At 35.0% G+C, this 15,996-nt stretch overlaps 2 protein-coding genes across 12 annotated transcripts in view; one reads left to right on the top strand and one right to left on the bottom strand.

Annotated features, from left to right (window-relative positions):
* The window catches only part of ORC4 (origin recognition complex subunit 4), a 100,112-nt gene extending 94,082 nt beyond the window's left edge, over window positions 1-6,030 (bottom strand). For all 9 annotated transcript variants that reach the window (XM_081580551.1, XM_081580553.1, XM_081580555.1 and 6 more), the window contains exon 1: window positions 5,962-6,030. The gene's annotated coding sequence lies outside the window, so the exon portion shown is untranslated. The remainder of the gene's footprint in view (window positions 1-5,961) is intronic.
* Window positions 6,031-6,421: 391 nt separating this feature from the next.
* MBD5 (methyl-CpG binding domain protein 5) overlaps window positions 6,422-15,996 on the top strand; it is a 454,579-nt gene continuing 445,004 nt past the window's right edge. For all 3 annotated transcript variants that reach the window (XR_014079644.1, XM_081580531.1, XM_081580530.1), the window contains exon 1: window positions 6,422-6,992. The gene's annotated coding sequence lies outside the window, so the exon portion shown is untranslated. The remainder of the gene's footprint in view (window positions 6,993-15,996) is intronic.

The raw sequence follows: 15,996 nt of genomic DNA, 5'->3' as shown, positions 1-15,996 counted from the left end.
ACACTCACTTTGGTAGGCAGTTTGGCAGTTTCTTACAAAACTAAATGTACTCATCACATAATCTAGCAATCAGGAACGTTGGTATTTTACCCAGGTGAACTGAAGACATTTGTCCACACAAAGACCTGCATCTGAATGTTTATGACAACTTCTGTCATAAATGCCAAATTCTGGAAGCACCAAGATGTCCTTCAGTGGGTATATGGATAAACAAACTGTGATACATCCATCAGATGAAATATTCAGTGCTAAAATGAACTGAGCTATCAAGTCATGAAAAGAAATGGAAAAAACTTGGGAGGCATATTGCTAAGGGAAAAAGCCAACCTGAAAAGGGTAAACACTGTATGATTCCAACTATATGACAATTTAGAAAAAGCAAAACTAGGGAGATCATGAAAAAATCATTAGTTGCCAAGAGTTCAAGGTATGAATGGGAGCATAGAACACAGGGGACTTTTAGAGAAGTTAAACTATTCTGTATGATACTGTCAGGGCAGATACATGTCATTACACACTTGTCAGAACTCATAATGTTCAATTCAAAGAGGGAACCTTAATGTAAGCTATGAACTTTGATTAATAATAATGTATCAATACTAAATCATCAATTGCAACAAATGTACCACACTAAGGTAAGATATTAATAATAAAGGAAACTAGGTTATAGTAAGATGAGCTGGTGTGGCTATATAGCAATTCACTATACTCTATACTCAATTTTTCTGGAAAACAAATCAAAAACCCCATATTTGTTAAAAAATTTCAAAGAAAGAAAAAAAGGCACACTCAAAGTCAAAATTTGTGAAAACACCAGGTGGGAATACAATCTTATAAAAGATTTGTGAAAATGAAATGTAAGCACAAAGGCAGTCTAAGTCAGTAAGACAGATAATCTATAAAATGAAGTAAAAAAAAAAAAAAATGTACAGGCAAAATTTGCTTTAGCAGATTGTGACCCTACAGGAATATTTGCAAAACAATGAACGGTAATTCAAGGGAAATGCTAGCTACTTTAAGATTAATTCATCTATTTGTTGTTGTTTTTAAAAATCAGATGCTTGAAGAGCATTTACATAGGGAAAGTGAAATTTTTTTAATATCTTATTTTAAAGAGAAGTAACACTGATCAAGGCATTATTCAGGAACACAGCTCCCAGAGGCTGGCAGATTTCTGTAATATAAAGCAAATAAGTATCATATTATTTTATACAAGTATGTAATACAATGGAAAGATGCTAGCTAAATGTTATTTCTTTTAAAAGTATACAACAAAACTCTATAATCCAGTTTTGTTAATAAATGTACAGCAGGTAAAAAAATACTGAAATAACATATATCAACATATATTAACAGAATTATTTATGAGTGTAGAGATTACAGGTGAATTTCATTTTTTCATTTTTACACTGAATGTATATTAATTTTTGGGAACTTAAAAATTAATCACGTTGCATACTTAAGTAATGGATCTTATGATTTGAGTATACAAAGTGATGAGTAGTAACCATAACAACAAAATTTTAACTTTTACAAAGTATATCACATAAAATTATTTCAACATAATTTTTTAAATACATTATGCCATCAGACATTGCATCAAAGTGGTGCTAACACACCTGGACATAATACAAACCAACAGGTTTTAGAGAAAATATTTTAGGTATTTACTCATTATAAAGTCAGCTGATATAGATATATATGGAACTATTAGGAGAAGTGATTATTTTAAGAGAGCAGTATAAGTTGACATTTCTGGGTCATCCATATAAAAAGTGTTTATTTTTCTACACTGTGGAAAGATTAAGGAAAACTGAACACGTGTATGAGTGTGCCCAAAGAAAACTAACACACTTAGAATTTTAATCTTGCAAATCTGACTTCAATCTTCATACTTCACTAGACAAAACATCATAGTAATCTCAATTCCAGTATTAGTCAAAGAAGCAGTATAAAATACAAAAGACAAAGACTTTATTGGAGGTGAAGAAGAAGAAAGAGAACTATGTGAGATTAAGGGAAACATATTAGAAAAAACTAGCAATCTCAACACATGCTTGTGTGAAAAATAACTAAGCCACACTAGGAGTGAAAAGGGGAAAGCAAATTGAAATAAAAGAATGGGGAATGTGAGAATGAAAGTGTTAGTTGCTTACTCATCTCTGACTCTTTGCAACCCCATGGACTGTAGTCCTCCAGGTTCCTCTGTCCATGGAATTCTCCAGGCAAGAACATTGGAGTGGGTAGCCATTCACTTCTTCAGGGGATCTTCCCGATCCGGGGATTGAACCTGGGTCTCCTGTACTGTAGGCAGATCCTTTACCATCTGAGCCACCAGGGAAGCCAACTATCTATTCCAGATTTCATCCACCTCCTAGTTTATAATGTTCAACTCATATCTTATTTTTCCATTAAAGCATTAGTACAATGTACAAAGCTATCTAGACTCATCAGCCAATCCTGTTCAAATAAGATAAACACATAACATCAAGGTCACTTAATAGCCGGTATTTTAGTTTGGGTTAAAATTCATTGACAAAACCATCTCCAAAAGGCCTGCAGTGCTAAAATGGTCAAAATTAAGCCGAAGCCCTTACTCCACTCCATCAGAAAACAAGTGGTTCCAGAGAGGATAATACAGAAGGGTCCTACACTAGGGGACAGCAGGCACAGTAGAGGATGAGAGTACCAAAGAATAAAAAAAAAAAAATGAATGTTCAGATTCCTGAGCTCTGTTTTCACCTGGTTCTCAGAGCACTGGAAATCAGGCTTATACCTTGGAGCAAGAGGCAATACTGACCTTTAGAACTGGATAATTTCTCTTTTGTGAGTGGCTGCCCTATGCATCGTAGGATGTTCAACACCACCTGCAGCTATCCAGTGGTTTTCAGTAGCAACTCATTTCTGATAACCAAATGTGTCTCTGAGACACTGACAAATGTCTTGGGGAGATCATATTGAAACAGCTGAGAACCACTGACTCTGAGGCAGAAGATTAGAAAATCCTTCTTGTTGGACTCTTACTAGCCCAAGAGAAAAAACTTCCCAATACCTAAAGAAATTTTAAGGAAATTGATTTCTGGGTTTCCCTACCAAATTTGTCCCACCAAATCTTTCCACAGTGAGAACCATCAACAGCTGGCAAACCTTAGCTAAGTTAAGAGAGGCGTGAAATAGGTTTCCAACGTTCCTTACAAAAATTTGAACACAATCAAGGATCACAACAGAGCCGAGGAAAGCCTCTAAAGTGAGACTAAAATACACCAACACAAAGAATAACTTAGAAAACACAGAGTGCGCTGGGAGAAATAAAACCTCAAAACAAAACTTTAAATCCATAAAGAGAAAAAAATACTGGAAATGCCGTGGGGAAAAAAAAATACGAAGATGAAAAAATGGTACTGAAAATCATAGGAGAAATGAAAATTTCAAGGTTTGAAAAATCAAGTAAATTTCCCAGGAAGTGTAAAGCAAAAAACTGGAAAAAAGATGAAAAATGGGAGAAAAGAAATAGGTCCAGTAGTACAATGTCTAATTGCAGGTACAAAAAACATTGAGGTAAAGAAATTACAGAAAGTGAATCAGAAACTTTAGAGCTGAGGGATACAGGTTGCTAGGCTGAAAGAACACATGAAATGTATATAAATTTCTATGGACTCATAAATTATCTCACATTACTGTGATGTTTCAGAACATTGTATAAAACAAAGAGAACAATCTATAAGCTTCAAACAAAAATATTGCAGAAGCTTCCATAGGGGAGAAGAAAGTGAAATGCAGCATTAAAAACAAGAATGGAGTCCAATTTTTATCAAACACTAAGAGTTTCTCTTCAAATCTGAAGAGAAACATTACCAATTTACAATTATACACCCAGTCAAACTAACAGTATAGTAAAGACAGTTTCAGGAACCTAAGGCCTCACAACATTCAACTCTCAAATAGCCAATAAATTTTTGAAAAACTGTTCAACCCCATTAACAATCAGGAACTGCAAATTAAAATAATAACATAAAGCAACTTTCATCAGATTGGCAAAAACAAAAACTACCAACTGTTTTTCAAAACTGTAGGAAAAAGGATCTATCATACATTGTTGGTGGGAGTATAAATTGATATATTCACTTTGAAAAGTTTAGCATAATCTACATTCTGCAGAAATGCATGCTATGTACATAAAATGCATGTGTAAGATTACACAGAGTTGTACTATTTCTAAGCGCTAAAACCTAGCCACAATCCAAATGTCCACAATACTAGACTAGTTAAATTAAGTGTGCACGTTCACAAAAAGATTTACTACACTATACTTACTTGTAAACATTACTATCAGCAATGAAAATACATGAACTAGACCTAACAGGACTGACTGAAAATGATACATAACATGTAATTCAGTTACATACAGGTTATTTAAAAATAAAAGGCAAAACCAATGTATATTGTTTAGGAATGTTGACAAAGGTGGTTAAAAAATACTTGAAATAAAAGTAAAGGGGACAGCAATGTTCTAATTCTTCATTTTGATACAGAATACTATGTTCACAATTATTTATTATACTGTATATCTGTGGCTTGTGCATTTTTCCACATCTGTTTACTAATCATTAGAACTAATCATTATATTTTATAACTATGATTTTGCACATTTAGTATTTTGTCACAAAGAACGATTTAAAGTTTGTTATCTATGGCACTTTTACGGCTCTGTTATAAATTTTTTGTTCTAAAGTGTCATATATTTGGTTTCAATAGAAACAAAACTTTAAGGCACCAGAGTCCAGTTTTTATTCCATCTGACAGGATTATTGCACACACAGAAAAGCAATAGTCAGTGGTGCATAAACAAAATTCACTGTCAAAACATACAAGAACAAGAAGTAACTTTAACTGATGGCCTACCCTAAAAGAAATCACTACAGAATTAAGTAATACAAACACAATAAACATGAGGAATTTCAGAGTCTTGGTTTTAAAAAATACATACGTAAATTACAGTCTTTCAATGCACGTTTACAAAAAATTATAACTGAAAGACTGTAATGGTTTCAGTTATGATTGTATGGACAGAATGTGAGACAGAAACGGTGCTATTTTACTAAAAAAAAATTATTAATGAAAATCCGTCTCTCTTAAACCCTCTGAATTAACATGAGGCAAACATTACTTCCAGTAAAAACAGTAGCATTTGAGAAACCAACGGCTCTAAATCTGAGGCTAGTAACCAAAGAAACTAAGAACATCCTTTTAAAAATCTCGCATCTACACGACAGAAAGGGAAAACTTTGATGATGTCCCTTCTCTATCAACGATAACACACAGTATCAAGAATTACACAATTCCATACACCCCTTCTGAGAAATGCCAGAGGCATTTTGTTGTGGAAACAACGCAAAACACGGAAGGACATTCTACTAAAGAACCAAGTGTCAGCTTGCTCCCTCCTCAAAGCCACTCCAGAATTCCTGGGAGGTTAACGAAGTAAGGGCTGATGGTAGTAACACCCAATATAAACAATACACCGAATGACAGAAGTTGTCAAAATTCACATAGCTTGTTTCTTTCCCTGGACAGGTGCCCTACTCTGAGGTGAAGAAGCAGTTAACAGAGTCATCTGCTGAGGGTTCTGAGATTCCCATTTATCTCTTACACCTGGACCATCACATTTCTCACCATTACCGAGTGTAGTCACCACATGCCACAGATTTAGGTTCATGAGCTCATCTACGCTCCCTACGCTCGTCCAGGATTCGCCGCCGGCTGGCTCAAAGGGAAGCCACGAGACGGAAGGAGCCCGCCTAGATTCTGGCCTGCCTGGCCTAGACAAGCCTGCCCCCCTTCCCGCATTCCCAGTCTCCAAAGCGTTCCCTCCTCTCCTTTTCGATTCGCCTTTCGCCACAGGCGCCCAAGGCTGTGGCTAGTCCACTCCTGGTTACCTTTCATGGAAAAGTTAGCTCTTACCAGGGCAGAGAGAGATTTCGGAGACGGTGGAATCGCTCCACAAGCTCCTCTCGCAGCGTTCTCTGCTCTGCTTCACCTGCAGCTGCCAACGAATTCACCAAGACTCCCGGCATGCTCCGCGCAGGCACCGCCTCCCCACCCCGCCCCTCTCCTGCCCAAACACGTGACCTTCTTTCGCCTCCGTCCACGCCCACTTCCGTTCCTCCACTTTCCCTTAGGAGGGAGGAGGGGACTGGGGGTGTTAAAGAGTAGCGACTTCCTCCTACTCTCCGCCCCCGCCTCGCTACCCCCTGCTACAATGTCTTCCGGGTCGCGATCGCCTCGGAGCCTTCTGGGAAACCATCTCATTTCCTCCCCTCCCCCTCCTCCTGCCTTCAACCAACCAGCCTCCCGTCAGAGAGGGACATGCGCAGTGAGTGCCTCCCGTCTCTTCTACCCGAACCCCCCTCCCCCCCCAAGCAGAGAGACCCCAGCAGCAGCAGCAGCTGATGATGAAGAGAGAGGCAGTGGCAGAGGGGGGGCACCTTTTATTTCTATTTTTAAAGAGACAGGACACTAATTTTACCCCACTTCAACCTTGAATTGAGGGGGGTGGGGGGAAGGCGGCTGAGTTCCTTCCCCCACCCTCCAGCCCTGAGACCTGAGAGGGGGATTGAGCCTGAGAGAGAAGGAGAAGGAGTTTCTTCTTCTTCGAAAACCCCCATCCACGACTCCTACCCCCTCACCCCTCCACTAGCCTCTCTCCCGAACCCCCTCCATCCTCCTTCTCTTTGGCCGTGAGAGAAGAGAAAGAGACCAAAAGCCTCTTAGCAACACAGACCCTTCTCTGGTGTTGCTGCTGCTGCTGCTGCTACTGCTGCTGCTGCTTGGCCCTGGCTGGAGACATCTCACTACACCCAGGAGCAGCCACTTCCCCAGCTCTCCTCCTCCTTCGCCTTCTCCTCCTCCTCCACTCCCCCCCCCCCTTTATTACCCTTTGTGTCATCCTCCACAGCTCCAGGGAAGGCACTCAAAAGTGGGGGGCAGAAAAGGTAAGTGTGTCTGTGGGGGCTTCATTGCCTTCCTCTGGCTCTGACTTTAACTCCGGGGCAACAGTAGCACCAAACCACATACGCAGTGGAGCTCCGGGGTGAGGAGGGGGTGGTGCTGGGGGGGTGGTGAAGGAGGGGCTGGAGTGAGGAGGGGTGTGTGAGGTGGGTGCCCATCCTGTCAGAGGAGGAAGGGCACTTTTTATTTTTATTTGCTGTTGTCAAAAGTGGTTTCTCTCCTCCAGCTAACATCTGATTGTGTCTTGCTCCAGTGGGGGAGAATACAAAAACAACCCCCTCCTTCCTCCAATGAGGCGCCAGGGAAAGAGACAGAAAGAGGCACACTTTCTAGATGTCACTTTAAAAAAATCATTTGGAGAGCTTTTTTCCTTTTTCCCTAGGAAAAGCTCCACTGCATTTGTTTCTCAGTGGGAAAATGTCGGGATCTGGATTGTATCGGAACTGCTTATCCATTTGTAGACCTGAGTGTTTTCCCGTTTTTGGTTCTGTATGTGATTTGGATATTGACTTCAGTGTTGGAACAGACTTAATTGGTTTTTGCTTCCTGGGTTTAATTTTCCTTTTTTTCGTTTTGTCTGACTTGCATAGAAAATTTCAAAATTTTGGTTGATAGAGGCCTTTGGTTAGGTTTTGACTTGTATTATTGCTTTTTTTGTTTAATGTTTGTTTCATATATCAGCATATTAAAGTTAAAAGCTTAAAATGCTTTAAGTCAAATATCACTGGTATTGTTTCTCCCTATATACGTTCGTGATATTTATTTTACATAAGATGAGAATATTATCTGTTTCATAATTAATCTGAGTATTTTTCTAATCTTTGTAACTTGTCTGAACAAGTAATCCCCATTGAAAACTTTTATGTTGTTCTGACTTCATGGAAGGCCAAACCTCTCCATCAATAGTTTGCTGGATTGGTACCACTTGCAGTTTTAACTGAATTATTTATTTACTGTTGTAAATTGAGATGAGTTTTTCATCTCTGGGGGGTACTGAACCAAATTGCTCACTCTATGTGAAAGGATACAAATTCCTAAAATGTTTTCATGAGTCAAGGAAATCATGATGGTATAGTTAGTACATGCATTGTAGTGAGATATAAATTGAAAGATAAATCAGATTTAGGTTTATAGAGTAACAGTCTTGATAAAAATAACTATTTTTCATTTTTACATGGTATGTTCTCAGTGAATGGTTTTCAAATTCAGTACTGTATTTGATTTCAGAAATGCTAGAAAGTATGTTTCTGATGTAGGCCTTTTACTAGGGCTTACATTAGAAAGTGGTATTTTGTTTCATATGTACATTTCTTTATCCTTTCCTTAAAGATGGATGCACACATTCACACACACACACACAATCTCTCTCTCTCTCTCACACACATGCACACACATACACACCCTTTTTTGTAACTGCATTGGTATCTCTGATCCCATAATTTATGTCAGCAAAAAATATTCTCCTGTAAAGTAGCAATTTTGTGATCAGACTGGCAATGTGAAAACAGCAGTTTGATCAACTAGAAAGGATTGAAGAAAAATAAATCTAGAAGGATATTTGACACAAATATTAGACATGATACTACTTTTAATTTTTTGATTTTCTTAATGGTAAAGCGAAAACACAATATATTTACACTTTAGAGACAGGAAAGCATTGCATGTGTAGAAGCTTGTTCTGTAAAATTTTAATTACCAGCTGTGTGCAAAAGTAGGCATTTACACAGGGGAAGGAAAAGCTGTGTAGCAATAAACAACATGGTCCTATTTCTCTCCTTTCTGTTGTGAATTTGAACAATTTCTTACCTTTCTCTGAGATGTACTTGGTGCACTTTGGCAGAAATCTGTGCCAAGTTCAAGTTTGTCTCCCAATAATAGTATTTCAGATCCACCTAGGATTTCTTGTCCTCACCTTAATACCTCAGCAACCTTAACATAAAAGACGGAAGTAGAACATAATGAAGAAATAACTTTTAAGTAAAGCGAATTGAGTAGGTTATTGGGGTGGTAGTTTCCCAGTATGCAGCTGAGAGAATATTTGTAGCTTGATTATAATACTTTTACTTACTTTCTGTTTTTATTTGAAAACATTTCTTATTCTACCACCCTCAGGGTAACCCTATATGGTTTGAAGATTTTAGACTGCCTCTAAGTTGAATAATGACTTACCTTTAAAAAAGCTGTTTATTTTTTTATGTCTTATTTCTTAAGTATTAAGATATATTTTAGAGTTGTAAGTTTCATGGAGGTGGTATCTTGGAGGTCAGTTTGTCCAACTCTTCATTTTCCATATTGCGGGAGTTCAGAGAATTGTAGAAGCTTACACAGAGTTCTAAGGCCTATAAGTGGACAGCACATGGACCAGAGAACTCTGGTCTCTTGACATTCACTAAGCTACACTATCTCATTTTCTTTTATCAGGAATGAAACTATCATGCACATGACACTTAAGGGTTTTATATGGGGTCATATTCTAAGAATATTAAAATAAATAGCTATAAAGCTGTAATTTTGTCCATTTACAGTTCAGTAATTTATTGTTGATTTTTTTTTTTAGGGGGGGTACTGATTTCTCTCATTGTGGATTGTGACTGTTTTGAGAATTATTTCAGCTTTCCCTAATGGTTATTTTCCCCCCTGAACTTCTAGTTAATCAGTGAATATACTTCTTACTCCTGTATTAAGTTATATATATATATATATATATATATATATATATATATATGAAAAATGCGTATTGTATTATAAATGCTTTTTTATGATTCTTGCTCTATGAACTACTTAAGTAAGACTAAATTTTTTTTTTTCTTGTTGGCATTTATATCCCCCTCAGCACAGTGTTCAGTACACAGTAGGCCCTAATGGTTGTTTGTCATATTTGATATTATAGTTAGACGTATTTGAATTTCTTGACTCTTAGATGTAGAATTTCTTCATTTTCTTCCTTTTTCCTTTTCTTCCTGCTACAGTGTATTCACTACCATGATTTTTTTTCTTTATCTTTACTATGGTTCTCACTTTTTCTAGTGGCCAAATTAAATCCTGTTAACAAATAGTACTCGTAAGAAGTAAAAACATATTCTGTACAGGATGCAATTTGACAAAAGTGATTTATTTTAAATAAGGGATTAAAAAAATTCCAATTAAGAGTATACTAGCAAATGTTCGGAATATACTTAAATTTCATTTCATTGAGTAACTGGCAGAATAGGTTATTGGAATGATTAGCCTGCATTTACCAGCTCTATAAAGCAACTGTAACTTAGGTGACATGTTTCCCTTTGTTTTTTTCGGTCCTTACCCAGACAATTACCAACTTTCCAGTTTTCTGTGGATATGAAGATTATTCCTAGTCATCAGTGGGACCCCAGGAAGTCAGCCAGAAAGCCTATGTGCAACCTATGAACCTTTGCAAACTTGTCTGTATTTTAAATGTATGTGCAAAACAGATTGTACTCACTCATTAAACATTTATCGAGTATCTGATGTATGTCAGGCACCATACTAGGCGTCTGAGAAACAAGGATGGGTCCCTACAGTTTGTGGAGAGGTATCTTAATTGTGTTACACAGGTGTATTGGTCATATCTTTATTTGATGTTTCTACCTAAATTAATTTTATGAACTAAATGGATAGTGCCAGGTAGAAAAATGCATGTTTAAAAAGGATATTGGTGTATTTTATTAGAACAGACTAATATAAAGAAAAAAATTTGCACTTAATACTGTATTCTGGAGATTTCTATTCTGTATATAATTCAGTAATTTTAGACCATGAAAATAGTGTATATGGCTATCGCTTCTGGTATTTTATTGCTATATACTTTTCTTTGAAGGTGACCAACACTGTTCATTAAAGTATATGTTTTTTACTAAATTATCCCCTCCTAAAAACCCAGCTCTCTGATCTTAAACTTTTTTTCTTTCTAAAGTGACTTTCTCTTTACATCTCATATAAGAGGTTATCTTTCATGGTTCATTGGACGACATTGTACATTATCGTCTTGAGCATTTAGTTATTTTCTACCGTAGTTTAAGCTGACAGTATGATTTACTTAAAATGGAATAATTAATTGGCTTCCCTGGTTACTCAGATGATAAAGAATCTGCCTGCAAAGTAGGAGACCAGGGTTCCATCCCTGGCTCTGGAAGATCCCCTGGAGAAGGGAATGGCAACCCACTCTAGTATTCTTGCTTGGAGAATTCCATGGACAGAGCAGCTACATACAATCTATGGGGTCACAAAGAGTCAGACATGACTGAGCAACTAACACACACATACCATTTAGTTTCGGAATTTTTAATGTGTACTTCATGTATTTCTCCAATATCCTCATAAGAAACTTCCCAGTTCTAGTTTTAAATCAGTTGCAGTTTTTAATCTTTAAATGTGACATCATTTCTAGTACCTTAGTAAAATGAGTTCTTAGTTGAATTATTTCTTAGAAACAAAAAATACTATCTTAGTTCTGTCGAAGTTTTTATATATAAATTTAAAAGCATGTTAGAGATTTCCTGAATTTCCTTTGCTCTTATATACCTTTTAGAATAATACTTTTTCACTAGTTAAAAAAAGGAGGGGATCCCCTGCTGGGTACAGTATTTTGTGAAGGTAAATAGATTTCTGAGGGTCAGTCAATTCTGCTCTCTTTCACATTCATTCTTAATTTTCTGTTTTAGTAATATTATATTACTTACTATTCATTTTAACTTACTAGCACTGTGATAAATATTATCAATCACAGTCAGTCCTTAAAGTGGTCCTGTGAACTTTGTAACATTGTCTCCATGTTATAAATGAGGAAACCTATTAGTAATAAAACAAAAAAAACAACCTATTAGTGACAAAATATTCCATCATGGTAAATTGATGACACTTTCTAATTAAACACACAATCACAGTAAAGAATTTTTATCAGTCAGAAAGTACTCTGGTAAACATTAATAAAATTATGGCCCCAATAGCTTGTTGATAGGGTAATGGAAATTTTCTCAAAATTTATAAGGACAGAAAAACAAACCAAAAAAATCCGGTTCTTTATAAGGAACGTAGATGCAGACCAGTGTACAACTTGGAAATAAAATATACATAAAGTCAGTCTTCTCATCATACAGCAAAAATGAAACTTAGACCTTCTAGATATTGAACTTCCTTTGCCTTGCATGGAATTAAATTTAGCATTTTGTTTCATGAAGTTTGGAGGTTTCAACAATTTGTGATCCAGTGAATATTTACTATAAAAATTTTTGTATAACTGTTGATATTGGAAAACCTATAAACAAAACAGAGTTTATATTGCCTAATGTTTTGGTATGTATATATGCGTACTTTCTGTACCCTCTATCTTACAATATTTTTCATAATTACTACATGATGAATATAGTATGAAGTTTAACATACTCTTTTTAGTATTGCTTAAAGTCAAATTTTTTTGGTACAAGAATGTACGACTTGGATTCTCTAGATGCCGAAATTATTATGTAGTTGTTCTTTAAAGCAGCTACTGAATTAAGATCCAGCTAGCAAAGATGATTTTTACATCCTTTACTTTTAGGAGAAAAAAATAATTTAAAAAAATTCTATTTTATTAATCAAGTAACTTTCATATCCATCCTAAGTAATGCAGTTCATTCTATATTCTTACATTGACTCTATTATCCTATAAATATTATACCAATGCATTATGACCAGTAGAGTTTGGAAATATTTTTAAATGCTATAGAACTATTCTATGTCATCTGTTATTCTTCAGAAAAGAAACTTTATAATAAATGTGATTTATTGCTTTTAAACTAATCTAAATAATTGGTGGGAGTGAAAAAAAATCTATGGTCCTAAATAATCTCCTTTAGATAACCTACAGGTAATTCAGTTGAAAGTAGAGATTCTAACTCTTTAGCATTTCTCTTTGAGATATTTCTATATCATGTAAGATTTTAGAGGTGGGAATGACTCAGTATAATTCTTCAGACAGACAAAGGGTGAACTAGGCTTAACATATATTAAGGTTTATCTTCTAATGTAGCTGGACAGAAAAGAAACTCACTAATGATACCATACATGGCGGAAAGCATACAGTTCAGAGTTGGTTATAATTCTGATTTGAGTCCTTACTTGGCTTGACCTATGTAACCTTTTCTTAAGAGAACTTGTAATTAAATTCTGTGATTTTTCCTTGTATTCAAAGCTGTTGTTTTCTACGCCTTGATTCCAGAAGTATCTGCTACTCTGTTGACCACTAATTAACATAATCCATACATTCTTAATATCTCTAGTATTTGAAAATAATAATCTAGGTTCAGTGGTGGAGGAGGGAGATATTCCACATTCAACAAAACGTGTTGATTTTTACATAGCTTCTTTACTAATCTGAAAAGTTCACTGATCTAAAAAGTATATGTTATGTAAAATAGAAAAGATTTTTATTTATTTGGGTATTTATCATACCAGTGGTATTTGTAGCTGGTAAGAGCTTTCTGATATACAGTGAACTGAACACTGTTGTGAACATTCAGTGAACACAGTGAACATTCAAACTTCAATTATTGATGAATAAAGTTGTCATTACTGAATATTAAGTAACATCAAAATAGTTAGGAGAAATCAAATACATATTCCAGTAATGACAGAAATTTAGAGGTTGTTTTTTAGCATTATTCCAAAGTCATTTTCCTTCTTCTACATTCGTCACACTGGAGTTTGTGCTGAAGGATTTCTTGGCCATTTTGGAGACTGTAATCTAGTTAAAAGGTTTGTTTATGCTTCCCATCTCTGTTCTGCTGATGGTATTAGAATGCAGGCCAGAGCCAGACATCTAACTGTTTATAACATTCAAACTTCAATTAAAGCTACAGTGTTCAGTTCACTGTATATCAGAAAGCTCTTACCAGCTACAAATACCACCAGTAATTATGGCAATGATTTTGTGTGGCCATAGGCTTTCATAACTCATGCCAATCCTTATGAATTCCTTTTTTATTTAGCAAGTAGTAACTTTTAATTATTTTATAGAAATGTAAAAGTGAACTGTATTTTCTTCTACAAGTACTATAGCATTTTCTTTTAACAATCTTTTTTGATAATAAAACCTAACAGCTTATATTATTGCACATCTTATTTAAGTGATCCAGGTTAGCTTTTTTTAAGATTAGTAAATTTTTAGTAGGTGTTCATTTTGCTATCCAGTTGATTTGACTCCTGTTTCTAGTTTGAAGAATATAGTATTATTTGGTCTGTTAAAAAACAAAACTATCAGTCACATTACTACAGTTTTCTTATATATATATGAGAGGAGACTCGATCCACATAATACAGATTTTAATCTCATATTGCTTTTCTGGTCTGCTGTTCTTACCGTTTGTGGTTTCTGTGTTTTTAGTATGATGATAAGCTGTTTTTAAAGTTTTCTTTAAGCTGGTAAGAATTCTCTGAAAACAGTTTTCAGCAGCTTCTCTGTTTTTTTGTACAATTGAGTCAGAAAATGAATTGTGTATGTGTCCGGTTTTTCTAATTAGCAGGCAGATTTGCTATATTATATTGCTTTTGCTTTTTATAAAGGTAAATTTTAGTTTTTATTAATTTTAAACCTTGATTTACTAAATGTATATATTCTTTATGTATTTACATATATTTTTACTAAAATATAAATTTATAGATTTAAACATTTTGGGAATGATGAAAAATGATATTAAATTGAATGAAAACTGGTTATAACACTCTTAAGTAAGCAACATTACAATGGAAAAAGCTGCATTACTCATTTTCCTCGGCACTGAAACTAATAATCCATTCATTTTGGAATATTATGGGGTAAGAAGTTAGGAAATACTACCTATGATGTCTAAAGATAAGAGCTAACAACAGTCATGCAAAATTTGACTTGTGGGCTAAAAACCTGGAAAGATTGCTAAAGCTAAACTGAAACCCAGTCACAGAATAATGTGTATAGTATGATTCCATTTATGTAAAAAAAAAAAGATTAACATGTATACAACATATAAAGATATATTTGTACGCATGTAACACAATTTTATTTATATGCATATATTTTTATAAAACGAAAAGTTGTGTGAAATATATGCCTTATAGTTATGTAAATACATTAAGAAATGTTCTAAAAAATAATTGACTCCTTAGCTTATAGAAAGTATCTATGTGGGATGCTGGAAGGTTGAAAAATTCTTAACTGTTTTGCATACTTTAGTATTCTCTCTCGCTTTAGTCGCTAAGTCATGTCCAACTCTTGGATTTGTTTTTAAGAATCAGCTCATATACATGTACTGATTTTATAATGGAATTTAATTTTTTTATAATTTTTTTGCTAATTTTATAATTTTATGTATTAAAGGATAGAGAAAAAGAATGACTCAGGAAAATTGCAGTCCTAGCCCCTAATCAATTGTCACATGACTACCTTGAAGAGAATTGAGTATTAGCTAACAATCATCATAGCTTGATACAGAATTAGGTCTGTTAGACTGATCTAATCTTACCTAACAGGGTGAAAAGCCTAGTCAGTTGAGGCAGGAATAGTGGATGTAATCTATACTGGTTTTTTATTTTGCTTCTTATTGCAAAATGCATTTCTCACTATCCTGGGAAAATATAAACTGGAGAACCAGTGAAGACTGTCAGTCTTAAAAGTGGTAGACAGTAAGTTTTTCGGTGTCAGATAAGATAAAATGTGTGGACCTAAGATGGACTTTTGGTATTTTAATCAGTAATCCAAATTATTGTATGTTCATTCAAAATACAGATGGCATAGTCACTTAACATTTTTATGATGTTTTCTGTATTTGCCAACTGGTTTGAATAGAAGACAAAAATAAAACAGAAGTTTTTAAGATTAAGTCTTTTTTTTTGTTTGTTTTTTAGTGACTGAAACTTATACTGAAAAACACTTAAGGAACCTTTGTAAAATGACACCAAACTGAGTATATAAATACTCAGAGTAAAGAAGCAATTAGAATTCTGTAGAGTAAGTCACAG

The sequence above is a fragment of the Giraffa tippelskirchi genome, chromosome 3 (genome assembly GCF_054371585.1).
Source record: "Giraffa tippelskirchi isolate mGirTip1 chromosome 3, T2T-mGirTip1v1.2.pri, whole genome shotgun sequence".
NCBI classification, from domain to species: Eukaryota; Metazoa; Chordata; class Mammalia; order Artiodactyla; family Giraffidae; genus Giraffa; species Giraffa tippelskirchi.
This window is presented reverse-complemented; position numbering and strand designations above follow the sequence as displayed.